The sequence below is a fragment of the Orcinus orca genome, chromosome X, assembly GCF_937001465.1.
Source record: "Orcinus orca chromosome X, mOrcOrc1.1, whole genome shotgun sequence".
NCBI lineage: Eukaryota > Metazoa > Chordata > Mammalia > Artiodactyla > Delphinidae > Orcinus > Orcinus orca.
This window is the reverse complement of record NC_064580.1, coordinates 81,702,730-81,715,429: the sequence shown is the minus strand read 5'-3', so window position 1 is coordinate 81,715,429 and position 12,700 is coordinate 81,702,730. Positions and strand designations below refer to the sequence as shown.

At 35.1% G+C, this 12,700-nt stretch overlaps 1 non-coding gene across 1 annotated transcript; it reads left to right on the top strand.

Moving 5' to 3' along the window:
• Window positions 1-8,304: 8,304 nt before the first annotated feature.
• On the top strand, window positions 8,305-8,411 carry LOC117196550 (U6 spliceosomal RNA). The gene has a single exon (XR_004476781.1). It is a non-coding gene; the product is annotated as a U6 spliceosomal RNA (small nuclear RNA).
• Window positions 8,412-12,700: the final 4,289 nt, after the last annotated feature.

The window sequence follows — 12,700 nt, the reverse complement described above, 5'->3', positions numbered from 1 at the left end:
TTTCCTGACTTACTTCACACTGTATGACAGATTCTAGGTACATCCACCTCACTACAAATAACTCAATTTTGTTTCTTTTCATGGCTGAGTAATATTCCACTGTATATATGTGCCACATCTTCTTTATCCATTCATCTGTTGATGGACACTTAGGTTGCTTCCATGTCCTGGCTATTGTAAATACAGCTGCAATGAACATTTTGGTACATAACTCTCTTTTTGTTTGTTTTGTTTTGTTTTTTTTTGTGGTATACGGGCCTCTCACTGTTGTGGCCTCTCCCTTTGCAGAGCACAGGCTCTGGACACGCAGGCTCAGCAGCCATGGCTCACAGGCCCAGCCACTCCGCAGCATGTGGGATCTTCCTGGCAGGGCACGAACCTGTGTCCCCTGCATCGGTAGGTGGACTCTCAACCACTGCGCCACCAGTGAAGCCCCATAAATCTTTTTGAATTATGGTTTTCTCAGGGTATCTGCCTGGTAGTGGGATTGCTGGGTCATATGGTAATTCTAATTTTATTTTTTTAAGGAACCTCCATACTGTTCTCCATATTGGATGTATCAATTTACATTCCCACCAACAGTGCAAGAGTGTTCCCTTTTCTCCACACCCTCTCCAGCATTTATTGTTTCTATATTTTTTGATGGTGGCCATTCTGACCGGTGTGAGATGATATCTCATTGTAGTTTTGATTTGCATTTCTCTAATGATTAATGATGTTGCACTTTCTTTCATGTTCCAGCTTTCTTTTGATTTCCATTTGCATGGAGTATCTTCTTCCATCCCCTCACTTTCAGTCTCTATGTGTCCCTAAGTATGAGGTGGGTCTCTTGTAGACAGCATATATACAGGTCTTGTTTTTGTATCCATTCAGGCAGTCTATTTATTTTGTTTGGAGCATTTAATCCATTTACATTTAAGGTAAATATCAATATGTATGTTCCTATTACCATTTTCTTAATTGTTTTGGGTTCATTATTGTAGGTCTTTTCCTTCTCTTGTGTTTCCTGCCTAGAGAAGTTCCTTTAGCCTTTGTTGTAAGGCTGGTTTGGTTTGGTGGTGCTGAATTCCCCTGGGTTTTGCTTATCTGTAAAGGTTTTAATATCTCCGTGAAATCTGAATGAGATCCTTGCTGGGCAGATTAATCTTGGTTGTAAGTTTTTCCCCTTCATCACTTTAAATATGTCCTGCCACGCCCTTCTGGCTTGCAGAGTTTCTGCTGAACGATCAGCTGTTAACATTATGGGGATTCCCTTGTATGTTATTTGTTGTTATTCCCTTGCTGCTTTTAATATTTTTCTTTGTATTTAATTTTTGATAGTTTGATTAATATGTGTCTTGGTGTGTTTCTCCTTGGATTTATCCTGTATAGTGCTCTCTGTGCTTCCTGGACTTGATTAACTCTTTCCTTTCCCATATTAGGGAAGTTTTCAACTATAATCTTTTCAAATATTTTCTCAGTACCTTTCTTTTTCTCTTCTTCTTATGGGACCCCTATAATTCAAATGTTGGTGCATTTAATGTTGTCCCAGAGGAAATGACTTCATTTTTAGTAAAATGTACACACACATAAATACACACACACACATTCCACATAAAGAAATATCAGATATAGTATAAGGAGGAAAATGAAGAGGTCATCTCATAATGATTATTAAAAATTTGAAGAAGAACCTCATTCCATTGTCAATTTTATTGTGTACCACGAGGTCTGAATAATTACCTACACAATTTCCCCCTCTTCCTGAACACACAATTGCACACACACACACACACACACACAGACACACACACAAACATATTTTTCACCAAATTGCTCTTAAAGCAAAGAGTCCATCTAAGCAAAAACACCTAGACAAAAAAAGTGCACTAAACTAGTGTGTATCTTCATACTGTACACATTTGCTTTACATTATCTATGTGAGCAGAAAGAGAAAAAAATGACAAGATAGAAAGGTAAGGAATTGAAACTTAGTGGGATCATCTAAATTCTGTTGCAGCAGTTGTTAAAGTCAACCACCAGTTTTAACATAAAATATAATATTTTAGAAACCACATATTTATTCATAGCTAGGATGTCAGGTAAAACTCTGAAACAATCAAGAAAAGATTAAGTAAACATCACTAAAATAAGGTACAGTTTCCTATACCAACACTGAATTATATAAAAATATTGTACTTTGAAGTTTCATTGTAATCTAAGATAAAAATAGGGCTCAGTGGTAAAACTGGCCTTAATAATCATACATGCATCCTTTCACTCACTAATCTATGAATTCATTCATCAGACACTTATTAAGCAACTACCATATGCTTCCTGTGATAGTCTGTGCATCTACAGAGATGAATAAACCCAGTTCAAAATGCAGTAGGGTGACAAGTCAAGAAAAGAAACAATTGTAAATGTGATATGCAAAAACAATTGTGAAGTTTCACACACTGAAAATTCTTATCATCTCTTTCTAAGGCAAAGTAAAAAGAACAACATTAATGAATTTTGAATACTATATTCTGATTTCAAAATTATTTTTAAAATAAAGACACAATGACAAAACATCAACTATAATACCATGATCCAGAGATAATCAATGTTTACATTCTGTGTATATATACTTCCTATCATTCAATGGGTATAGATACATATACATATGTATTATATAAAGTTTATATGTGTTCATATACATATGTATGTATTATACAAAATCTGAATCACACCATATATAGTTTTTACAATTTTCTTTTTAAATTATTTGTATATTGTAAATATCTCCCATTGTTAAATGTTTTCTTAAAACTTATTTTTTAAATGATTGCATAAGATTTTATAATATGCATGTATTATAAGCTATTTAGCCATTCCCTATGTTAGGCATGTAAGTCCTTTCCGATTTTCATCTAGCATAAGCAAGACTTAGAGAAATATTCATCTACATCTTTGTGCCCAGCTCTGATTATTTATTCACAATAATTTTCTAGAAGTACAAATTAGGGGACAAAACAATAAGGAAGATTATTTTCATTTTTTTATATTGAAGTATAGTTGATTTACAATATTAGTTTCAGGTGTACAACATAGTGATTCGATATTTTTATAGATTATATTCCATTTAAAGTGATTAAAAATAATGTCTATATTTTCCTGTACTGTACAATATAGCCTTGTTGCTTATTTATTTTATACATAGTAGCTGTTTCTCTTAATCCCATACTCTGATCTCTCCCCTCACCCCTTCCCCCTCCGCACTGGTAACCACTAGTATATTATCAATATCTGTGAGTCTCCTTCTGTTTTGTTATATATATTCATTTTTTTTTATTTTTTAGTTTCCACATATAAGTGATAACATACAGTATTTGTCTTTCTCTGATTTATTTCACTAAGCATAATACTCTCTAGGCCCATCCACATTGTTGCAAATGGCAGAATATAATTCATTTTATTACTGTGTAATATTCCATTGTGTATATATATATATATATATATATATATATATATACACACAACATCTTCTTTACTAATTCATCTGTTTTTGATGGTCACCTATGTTGCTACCATATCTTGGCTATTGTAAATAATGATGCTATGAACATTGGGGTGGATGTATCTTTTCAAATTAGCGTATTCATTTTCTTCAGATATATACCCAGTAGTGGAAATGCTGGATCATATTGTTGTTCTATTTTTAGTTTTTGGAGGAACCTCCATGTTGTGTTCCATAGTGGCTGCACCAATTTACAATCCCAACAACAATGTACTAGGGTTCCCTTTTTCCATGTCCTCGCCAACATTTGTTATTTGCAGACTTCTTGATGAAAGCCATTTTCACAGGTGTGAGGTGATGTCTCACTGCAGTTTTATTTGCCCTTCCTCCATGATTAGCTATGTTCAGCATTTTTTTCATGTGCCTGTTGACCATTGGTATGTCTTCTTTGGAGAAATGTCTGTCTATATAAGTCTTCTGCCCATTTTTTAATCAGATTGTTTGTTTTTTTTGACGTTAAGTTGTATGAGCTGTGTATATATGTTGGATATTAATTACTTATCAGTCATATAATTTGAAAATATTTTCTCCCATTCAGTAGGTTGTCTTTTCGTGTTGTTTTATCTCTTTTATTCCTCACAATTATTTTGGTTATATAATGCTATTATTTCATTTTTGGCAAAAGAAAAACCTAGCATGACCAACCATCTTAGTTTGCTCACGACTGTTTCAATTTTAGCCTTAAAATCCAGAATCCCTGGATACCCCTCAGTCACCAGCAAATTGGGATGATTGGTCACCCTAGAATTGAAGGTTGGAGCACTTATGTGATTCACTCAAAGTAGCACACCAGGTAATTGGTGCAGCTGAGATTTAAATTCAGTTCAGACTACAAAGCCCATATTTTAACATTGGGTACATTCATATGAACAATGTGGTAATATAAATTACTACAGGAAAACATGCTGGAACAGCTGGATGACCACAGACAAAATAAAATTAGATCAATACCTAACCCTTTACACTAGAATAAATTATTGATCAATAAACAATTTAAATATAAACTGTGGATGATAACATAAATGAATACATGTGTAATCTTGAAGTAAATATGGACATTCTAAACATGACACAAATGCTAGAAACCAGAAATGAAAGAATGAATAAATATGATTGCATTAAAAACACATATCTATAACTTAAAACATCCAACAAAAATTTTTTTAAAAAATGGATAAATGGGGAAAATATTTGCAACATAGATGGTAAATGATTAATGACCTAAATATATTAAAAAACCTCAAAAATTAATAGGAAATATCTAAACTCCATAACAGAACAATGGACAAAAGACATTAATAAGCACTTCAGAAAATAAGTACAAATGGCTAAAAACTCATGAGTAAAATGTCATACCTTTAGTAGTGACAAAATTATGCAAAATAATACAAAATACTATTTTTCCTGAAGCAGATTAACAAAGTTTAAAAATAATTAATAATACCTAGTGTTGATGATTGTATGGGGAAAATGGGCCCTCTCATACAAACATGGTATGAGTATAAAAATAGCAAAACATGTAAAAGCATTTTGACAATATAAATCAGAAGCCTTAAAATGCATATTTTTAATCCAAAAAAAATCATTTTTGAAGACACTATCATAGGGAAATAATTTGACAAATATACAAAACTATATGTACAAAATGCTCATTCTAGCATTATTTATAATAGCATATAACTTAAAACAACTTAATATCTATCCATTGGTATTAGTTACATAAATTATGGCACATCTTTGCAATGCAATACTACATAGCCATTAAAAATCATTCATTCAATCATCCATTCATCAAATATTTATTGAATGGCAGGTATATTACTAGTTTCTGGGGATACAGTTTTTAAAAAGTCTATATATTTATCTTCCTATAGTTACTATCTATGCAGAAAGTAAACAGAAAATAGACAAAAGAACTGTAACCTGCAATAAGAACTTGATGGAAATAAACAAGAGGCTGGGAGAAGTTAGCAGAAGGACTTAAATCCATATTTATTTATATGCAGGGCTTAACTTCCTCCAAGTAGACACGTGTCAAGGATTCAACTACATGGAATATTCAAATTTGTTTCAAGACATGTTTAATATGTGCTATAATCAATCAAACTCCTTATGATCTCTCTTACAGTCTAGAGAGCAGAGCACACATGCCAGTTAAAATGTGTCTTTCCAAAAGGGTGGTGAATTCAGAGTCTCTATCCTATAATCAACAGAGATATCACCACCAAACTCTGCTGGAATAGTCAGACCATGTGAATTCTGCTGTCATACAGCTGTCTCTGGACTTCAACATCGACCACCTGCTCAGATTCTTCACCTTTTCTCTCCCTTTATGTTGATCTCTGTTTACTTGCAGGGCATCTCCTTCTAGTATATTGAAACATATGAAATTACTGATATTTATCCATTTTGGACCAACCGAAATGACAATTTCATATGATCAACTTCTTATTAAAATAAAAATCCTCCATGTCAAAATCCTGAAATACTTTTTTTTGGACTCACCAAGACAAATGTCTTGCTCCTCTGCTGCCCACACTGCAGTTGCTACAAATGAGCCATGAGCTGACGTCAGTAATGGACTCCACTTACAACACTAACGTCTCAACTATATATTTTCTCCTAAATTCTGACATTTAGAATAACATGCTATAATTTTATACTTTATTTCCATCATATCACTTATCTGTTTAGCCATCCTACAAGAGAAGAAGATGGGAGGAAAGGGTATTCAGTTGAATATTATTCAAGAAAACTCTATCTCTTTCAGCCATTTTTGAGGGGAATACTAGCAAACTTTAATTGTGTGAACTTAAAAGATATTTGCATGACCTCTGCAACAATCTAGAAAATGAAGAAGGTATTCATCAAATTTATTGTACAAACTGTAATATTTATAGAGACTTCAGTATAGCTAGCCACTATTGCTACAAACCTTGGAGTCTGACAAGTTCAAATCCATGAACAAATTTTTGAGTTAGTGTCCTCACCTGTAAAGTAAGGGTAAGAATAGGACCTGCCTCATAGGATTATTAGGATAATTAAATGAGATAATACATATAAAATGTACTTAATACAGGCAGACACATAATAAATGCTCAACTAAAAGTAGTTTTCTAGCCTCTTAAAAAAACATTTTTTATTCTTTAGCCTAATTCCCTAATTATAAGATAGAACCTAGACACCAGAATTGCAAAATGGGCAGCATTTTGCATTTTGGGGTGGGAAAAAAAACATAGAAAATTCTTTACTCTAAATTCTCCATGAAGGGGCCCAGTGATTCCACATTTGGCCAATGCTTCTACTTGCCTTTCAATCCTAGTGAAAGTGAATTACACAGCCAATTGAAGTAAAGACTGAATGACAGAGCAGAAGAGAGTTTCCCCACCCCCAATTGAATCCATGGAACATTATTTTCTCTGTGCAAAGGAGAAACATTTAGCGTTATTCTGAGTGAAATATATATCACAGTTTATAAATTGACCTTGTAAGATTTTTAAAAGTGTACCCTCCCCATTAGGCCTTGAAAATATAGAGTGGATATACTTATAATTGAAGCCACTTCACTTGGGCTTACCACAGCTCAAGTAACTTTTCCTGGCCAGCAGGTAAAACAGCTGCTGAATGTCAGGGTGTCAGAGATTCAGCCTTGGGTCATCCTCAGCTAAGGTGAAGCAGATGCCCAGCGGCTGTCTAAAGCAGCTCAGTAGCCAAATGAGGGTGAACCAGCATAGCAAACAAAGGACAAAACTTGAAGTTTTCTAAGATTCCAAGATGTCAATCTCTAAGCCAGGTCAGCAAACTCTCTGAACTCTGGGAAGTTTTTCCTTGAAAAGACTCTCAAGTATTTGTTCCAAAGTTTTAAGGGGCGGCATAGCCAATGGCACCTGCAACTGACAAGGACCCATCCTTCAAGATGTGCCAAAGGCCTACTCTGAGCACTTTGGGCACCAGAATGTTAACTGCAATTATCATTTTAGAAGGCTCTTTCTTAATATTGGATTGACTTCTTCATAAAGACAGAAAAATTATATTTGCCTAAGTCTAGATCCTGTCAAGATTCTACTTTTCTTTTCTCAACTAATTCTGAAATTATTCCCCCATGCAGACAGCAAGTCAATAAAGCCCAGTAGAAAAGATCCTATGCCGCAGAGATCAGATCCCAATTCGGCACTTACAAGGCATAAGACATTGGGCAAATTGCCTTAGTTTAAAAAATCTGTAAAGTAAATATAATAGCATACCTACTTCATAGGGTTATTGTGACCATTAATATGTAACTTGATAGAGTGCTTAGCCTATATAACTCTGCTTAAAAAATATTGGTTCTTTTATTATTTTAAAATTACGTTTTATTATACTTGATCCCAACCAGATCCTCTCTTGTTAACCAGCTCCGCATCATTCCTTGTTGTTTTTTGTCTGAATCCTACTACAGTCCATGTTGGTTACAATCAGCAGAGAACTCTATGCACAGTTGCTCAAAGGATAGGGTCTTTATTAAATGTTTCTACCACTCTGGCCACTTATGTCCTCATTAGCTATTGCACAGATTCATATTGCTGGAACTTAAGGTGGGGATGTGGCTCCCTTCCAATCAGCACTCTGAAAAAAAAAAAAAAAAGCCAGTTGCTATCCAGAAAAACCTTTTCTCTGTCTCATCTCCAGGCTAAATGGAAAGAGGAGTTTAATAGTTTGCCCTGTCTTTGGCTGTATGCCACCCAAAAACATTCAACCATTACTAAATTAGAAATGACTTCATGGTGCTTACTTCAGCAGCATATACACTGTAATTGGAATGATTCAGAGAATATTAACATGGCCTCTGCACAAGGATGACATACCAACTCATGAAGCATTTCATAATTTTAAAACAGGCACTTTCATATATTGTGCTGAAAGTGAAAATGATAAAACCCCTATAACAGTGAATCCAGCTATATCTTCCCAAATTGCAAATGTATTTACCCCTTGATCCAGCAATCCTGAGTTTAGAACTCTATCCTTCACATATATGAAATGATGTATTTACATTGCAGACAGAAAAAATTAAGATGTTCTCTATACATTGATATAGAGAAATATTCAAAATATGTAATAAAAAATACTGTTTCAAGATATGAAACAGATTAACTTTTGTATAAGGGGCATGAGAATATATATTTACATTTGCTTGTATTTGCATAAAGAAACAGAATAAACTAATAAAAATAATTACCTATATATGGATAGAAAATTATAGCCAGCAGGACTGCTGCCTATTTTTAGAAATAAAATCTTGTTGGAACACAGCCATACCATTTGTTTCTGTATTGTCTATGGCTGCTTTTGCACTGCAATGGCAGAACTGAGTAATTGCAACAGAGTCCACATGGCTTGCAAGCCTAAAATATTTATTACTTGGGCCTTTACAGAAAAAGTTTGCCAACTCCTGACTATAGGGTAGTAGGAATGGATAGGAACAGGGATGGAAGTAAGGCTTCTCAATGTACACACTCTTTTATATGTCTTTGGTTTTTGAACTTTTGAATGAGTGTATTGCCTTTTTATAAAAATAAAATAAAAACAAAATCAATGAAATCTTGTTTGAATCTTCTGGGTAGGAAACAGACAACAATAAACCTAGAGCAGGGATTTGTGTTTGGGCTTTGAGCAGCCCAAACAAATTTAACAAATATTTGTGAAATTAAAAAATAATCGGGCTTCCCTGGTGGCACAGTGGTTGAGAGTCTGCCTGCTGATGCTGCGGACATGGGTTCGTGCCCCGGTCTGGGAAGATCCCACATGCCGCAGAGTGGCTGGGCCCGTGAGCCATGGCCACTGAGCCTGCGCGTCCGGAGTCTGTGCTCCGCAACGGGAGAGGCCACAACAGTGAGAGGCCCATGCACCACAAAAAAATAAAAAAATCAACTTAGAAAATTCATTTAAAATGAAAAAATTACATTATGGTTACTCCCTGTGTTGCACTCTCAAAAAATCACCCACATATACAATAGCCTGAAGTGTTCTTGTTTGGCTACTTCATACACATATATGGAGTCTACTAAGAGCCAGGCACTGTGCTAGGCAGGTAGTGAGAACTATATTTGTTGATATTATGATTAGACACTTTTAATCTAATATATATTGAGCTCTTATTATGTGCTACATGCTGTTTTCAGTGCTTTATATACATCATCTCATTTAATCCTCACAAAATCCCAAATTTATAACTTCAGCCCAGTCTTCTTTCCTGAACTCCAGACTCACATAGCCAACTGCCTACTCAGCTTCTCCATTTGGCTGTCTAATAGACATCTCAGACTCAATTCCCCCAAAAGTGAACTGGATATTTCTTCCCACAATGTAACTGCTCCATCCACAGCTTTCTATATCTCATTGGACAGCAATTTCATCCTTCCAGTTGCTCAAGCTGAAACACTCAGAGTCTTCCTTTAACCTCTCTCTTCCTCTCATATGACACATCTCATTCTCCACCTCTAAAATTATCTAGAATCTGACAACATCTCATCATATCCACTACCACCACCCTATTCTGATGCTCTGGGCCATCATGATCTCACACTCAACCTTGTCACTGATTTCCTTGTTTCTCCTCTTGCCCCTTTACAATCTATGTCCAACATAGCAACCAGACTTATCCCTTTAAATGTAAGGTTAGTCATATCACTCCTCTTCTCAGTACCAGATAATGTCTCCCTTTTTCATTCCCAGTAGAGGCCATTATCCAAGCTTCTATTCATCTGAGGCCTACTCTGATCATACTCTTTAAAAGAAAAATTCTGTCCTCTCAATTCCTACCCCAACTACTCCTCCCCTTACTCTGTTCTATAATTTATTTTTCTGTATCATTTTCCTCTTTTAACCCTATATCATTTCTTTATGTCTGTCTTTTTGTTTATTGTCTGTCTTTGTGGTAAAAAGTAGACTCTCAAATATTTGTCAAATTAATAAACAATTTCTTGGGATGTAGGGATTATTTCTTCCTCCATTGTACAGAAGAGGAAAAAAGGCTCAGACAGGTTAACTGATTTGCTCAGAAAATTAATCAGGAACAGGGCAAGGAATTAAACCAGAAACCTCAGACCCTAAAGTTCATAGTCTTAACCACCCAACAACTTCCTGCAATTTATGGTTTAATGCAGGCTATGCCCACCTCTGTGTATATTGCTCAGGCACAAGGGTAGCTGCAAAGCAGGATCAGCAGTTGTCATGGAACTGGAATATAGCTCTCCAGAGAATAAAGCAAGCAAATGGGAAAAACACATGGGTGATAAAATGGTGCCGTTCACGTTGACAGTTTCTGATATAGCCTTACCTGGATAATGGCAAAAAGCCATACTTGAAGGGTTTTACCATCAACCTACATTTTCTTCTTCACTTACTCTGCACAATTGTGTTAATGATACTTAGGCCAAGTCAAATAAAACATTTCCAACTGCCTGAGTTACAGAGTCATTTCATGAGTAAATATCCATTAACGTTTCATGCCAAGGCATGGTAGGATTGTTTAGGCAGAGTCCTTTGGGTAAAAGAGCCCCAGGAAGTAGAAACCTTTGTCAAAATGTGAATTGTGACTAAGTCTTCAGTATCTCCTCTTCAGGTGGGCTTCAACTTCTAATGCAGCCTAAGGGGCAGAGAGTGTACTGAAAGAATTCACAAATTTTCCACAGAATTCCTGTGACCTAGTAATTCTGCTCTCTTACAAATGCCTACTAAATGTTTTATTTTGCTTAGTGAAAACATTTAGAGGATGGTGGCACTCAGAATATGCTTATAGCCCAGTTCCTCCTGGGATAGGCTGATGGTGGGCTCTGGGGGAATTTGCCTTTCCCAGTTCCATGTAATTTGTCATTGTCTGCTCAATGCCCAGTGGGAGTAAACCAGGTCAGAGCCTTTTAAACTGGGCCCTAGGGCCCCTAAGGAGCTTACTAAATTCCGTGTAATATTTTACAGGTAAACTTTAGACCTCAGATCCTTTTGTAAAAGTGCTGATTTTTTAAAATAACTTTTTGTTATTTTAAAATAACAAAACTGCCTACAGTTTTGTGATTGCTGATTCTGTGATTGCTGATTCTGTATCCAGTCGTTCCCTTTTATCAAAATTATAGTCTTTTCTTTTCTCTGTAGTGTAAGAAAGAGAAAACTGATTCTAGAGCCAGAATGCTCAGATTCAAATCCTGACTCAGTCATTCACTATGAGTTCATAAGGTTGTTAGTTAACCTCATTAATCTGTTCACTCATTGGTAAAATGGGCTATTTTGAGAAATCAATGGGATCAAATTCGCAATTAATATTGTAATGTATGTAAACGTTTAGTATGATACTGACATATAATACTCTTATTTTTGTATGCTCCCAAGTATGAGATTATATAAAGGGCTCAGAGTCTGCAAGACTGGTTCTGGAATCCCAGCTTTGCCATGGACCACTGTAGAACTTTAAGTTAAGCAACTTTATTTCCTCCCACCAAATTTTTTTCATCATGAAATGAAAGGATTGAATTAAGTAATCTGAAGGTTCTTCTAGTTCTAACATTGAATAATGTTCTATAATATTCTATAATAAGGACCAATCCAGAAAAAAGTTATAAGGTAGTTTTCAATTCTAGGCCTAAAATATTTAACTTCATAAGTAATACTGTGAAAAGAAAATTTTCATTCTAAAACATGTAAGATCTATTCTTAATTTTACTCCCTTAATATTTGCCTTCTTATTGTAGATCACAGCCCCCCCAGAAAATGTCTCATTTTTGCAAACCAGCATGTATTTTGTTTCATGACAATTTGCTTCCTATAAAGAGATTGCATTATCAAACTTTACCACTCATAGTTTAACACATTTTCCTCTTTAATATAAAGGTTATTTTACTTCAGAAAAGTACAACTCTTTTAATTAGAAAACAATTGAATGATGTTTTATATTGTCTCATAGGGATAAAGAATTTCCCATTTATCAAGTACTTGGGGAGAAATCACAGTTGGGTTGAGGCAGTGCTCATTTCACTTAGTGAAAGTAACCTGATCCAACTAGAAACAGAAATGGGGAGAAGACTGTCCTACGTAGATCTAAATGTCCAAACGATTCAGAGCTGGTCAGCTTAAAGAATGAAAATCTGTGTATTACTTAGTTTTGCTGTGGTAACAAATGACTCAAGA